Raw genomic sequence first — 3724 nt, forward strand, 5'->3', positions numbered from 1 at the left:
GCAAAATAAAGCAAAAGATGGTTGTCCATTAACTTTCCCTAATTTGTTGCCTTTCTGTTGTGATGAATTATTCATAATCTACAGTATATTACAACTTGGATTATAACTGTAGAATTTTAATGCAATTGAAGAGCATCAGAATGGATAATTTATCTTGTGTTGTTGAATACAAGTAGTACTCATTGACTGCATTGCTTAGTGATGGCAATCCTGGTGGTCCCAGTTGCTGTCATAACCCCGGGTCTATGCAGGTTGTTAATCAGGAAGAAGCAGGCGTCCCAAGCAAGCAGGCTGGTGGGTGAGTGAGTGTACAGGCGCTACAGGAAGGGGGCTACAGAGTGCAGACAGAGAAAAAAGCAGCAGGAGTAACTTCCTGCCAGCTTCTTCATTGATTTTGTAGGAACTTCAAAAATCATGATCACATGTAATCGGGGGGTCCTCCTGGACTTACTGCTCCTTCTCAAAAGATAGGTGGCATTCACGTTTGGGAGGGATTTTGCACATCTTTAGGTTGTTAGCCATCTGCCTGTTCCTGGACCAGGAGACCCTGCTCACTGTCACTTATGCCTTTGTGATCTCTTGTCTGGATTACTGCAATTCCCTCTACATGGGGCTGTCCGTTAAGAGCATTCAGAAGCTTCAGCTGGTGCAGAATGTGTCAACATAAGTAGTAAATGGTGCTGGTTACTTGCCTTATGTAACACCAATACTCTGAAAGCCAGTGTGCTTTCAGGAGCAGTTCAAGGTGTTGATTGTCATCTTTAATGCCATTCTTTGCTTAGGTCTAGGTTACTTAAGGGACTGTCTTTCCTCAGTTGTTTCGGTCCGTCCGATCCAATCAACCAGGATCGGCATTATTTTGGTCCCATCAGTCAAATAATGCCAGTTGGTGGGGACTAGAAGACATGCTTTTTTTTCTTTTTGATATAAGCCACCTTATGGAACATTCTCCTTCTGGAGATCAGGATGAATCCAACCCTGCTGGTCTTTTATAAAGCCCTAAAGACCTGTCTCTGGGGCCTTGAGTGTGTGCAGGGACCTACTTCTTTACTGTATTGTATTGCCTGCATTTAAATTTTTATAATGGTTTTTATTTTATTTTAATTCTATTTGTCACCCAGCGACGCTCACTGAGATGGATGGCCATATAAATTGGATGGGTGAGTGGGTGGGTGGCTGAGTGGATGGATAGATAATTACCTTAATCTTTCTTAACCAGAAGGCCATATTTCTAAACAATGCTCTACATTGCATTCTTCTCTCCTTCCCTTATCATTTTTATTTTCAAAAAATAGTTCTCAGATTTATGCAGTGCTCGAAAACATTCTTGAAAATTTAGGCTATGCTTCAGGCTGCCACTTTTCTGTGCAGTATGACTGTACAAACCATCTGGAGGGATACTCTTAAAGTGATTCTCCAGACCTACTGCTCATAACATTGAGATACCCATGTCTTTTGAAGGCTTATTTTACTTGTGTTAAGCAAATTTCACTCCCCCATTCACCGATGATGTTACCTAGGGTAGTAATGAAACATCTGCAGAAAAACAACCAAGTTCAGAGAACACCAGGAGACTAACCTTTACCAGCAGTGTGCTGCAGCAGTGTGCTGCAGCTGCCAAAAAGGCCAACACAGTGCTAGGCTGCATTAACAGAGGGATAGAATCAAGATCACGTGAAGTGTTAATACCACTTTACAATGCCTTGGTAAGGCCACACTTGGAATACTGCATCCAGTTCTGGTCACCGCGATGTAAAAAAGATGTTGAGACTTTGGAAAGAGTACAGAGAAGAGCAACAAATTTGATTAGGGGACTGGAGGCTAAAGCATATAAGGAACGGCTGCTGGAATTGGGTATGTCTAGTTTAATGAAAAGAAGGACGAGAGGGGACATGATAGCAGTGTTCCAATATCTCAGGGGTTGCCATAAAGAAGAGGGAGTCAAGCTATTCTCCAAAGCGCCTGAAGGCAGGACAAGAAGCAACGGATGGAAACTGATCAAGGAGAGAAGCAACCTAAAACTAAGGAGAAACTTCCTGACAGTGAGAACAATTAACCAGTGGAACAACCTGCCTCCAGAAGCGGTGAATGCTCCAACACTGGAAGTTTTTAAGAAGAGACTGGACAGCCATTTGTCCGAAATGGTATAGGGTTTCCTGCCTGAGCAGGGGGTTGGACTAGATGACCTTCAAGGTCCCTTCCAACTTTACTATTATTATTATATTATTATCTTAGCATGCGTGTACACATAGAGAAGGTACTTCCACCAGGTTTCCTCCAAATAAAAGCAAAAAATAACTTCAACACTTCGAGCAGTTGAATTTAAGCAATAGGAAAGTGCTTTATTAAGTTTCCCCTGAGTGGTTTGTGCAGCTCTACTTCCAGAAGAGTAGCTTCCCATTTGTTTTAATTAAAAGAAGCATTAGCAATTAAAATCAGTGAGCAGGAAGCCTGGTGAACAATTAAAGAAATGTCTGAAGTGAGAATAGGGCCTGGATGCATATTTAACATTTAGGATTTTTTTGTCCTTAGAGGTGAGATTCTTGAACAAAAGAAATGCATGTTTTCCACGTGCTAAAGTATTTTCAGTTGTACATAGAACAATTCCATCATTGTAGGATTCATAAAACCTTTTCAAAATTTGCACTTTTTGCTTGTGTGTTTCTTCCTCCTAGGTTAATATTTGAGATCTTTCAATGCAGCATGTACTTGTGAATGTGGTTTGGGGTGTCTTTCTTCAGTTTTTACCAGAGGCTCTTTTTTGGAAAAAAGGAATTTCTTACAACTGCCAGTATTCCAGAATAACACAAATTTTCATATGTATGTGCGTATGTATGTATAAAATTTGTGTTATTGTGCCAGTGCACTATGCATAAAATACACACATACACACACTCATATACTCTGTGTTTGTGTATGTATTCTCTCTCTCATACACACACACGCACGCGCACACACACACACACAGTATTTGTGTGTTCAATTCATGAATCAGATTTCCTGAAATTATTAAGTGTGTGACCATATTATTCTACTTTAAAGATTGCTTTAAGACAACTGTTATCTGTGTCAAGTGTTTTGAATGATATCTCCTGGAGCATTAGTTTGTATGGATTTTTTGACACCTGCTAAAATGTAATTCTGTTTGACTTGCCATAAACATGTATATAGCTACTCATTTGGTCTTTAGTTTCATATGGCTTTTTCTCTTAAGGTCAGAGGTTCAGATACAGTTACTATGATGAGTCCCAAGGAGAGATTTATAGATCAATTGAACACTTAGATAAAATGGTAAGTGTAAATATCTCCTGCACATTTTCTGTCTTGAATCTGATCAAAGCATTATTACCCATTATATCTTTATGCTCTGCATGAACCAATTCATATTATAGTTTTTGTTTGTTTAGGGCTTATTGTGTTGTGTGCACATAACCACTGAGGTTTGTCAACCATAGTTATGAACCCAGAGGGTCTCATTTATTAGAAGTGTTTTTATGCTGTTTTAAGCAAACAAGTCTAAGCAAGGTACAAAAGCTAACTAGTGGTAATATTAAAAAAGAAAAGAAAAAGCAAATATACATTTTGTATACAAATTCAGTCTCAATAGTAACATTAGAACAATAAGGAGTATCTACATACGTCCCAGGAACATGCTTCATTGATTCCTCAGTTCCTGAATGCCCACTTAAACAGTCAGGTTTTAATGAGCTTTCTCAGTGTTAAC

This window comes from Protobothrops mucrosquamatus, unplaced genomic scaffold (assembly GCF_001527695.2).
Source record: "Protobothrops mucrosquamatus isolate PMUCROS unplaced genomic scaffold, P.Mucros_1.0 scaffold461, whole genome shotgun sequence".
NCBI lineage: Eukaryota > Metazoa > Chordata > Lepidosauria > Squamata > Viperidae > Protobothrops > Protobothrops mucrosquamatus.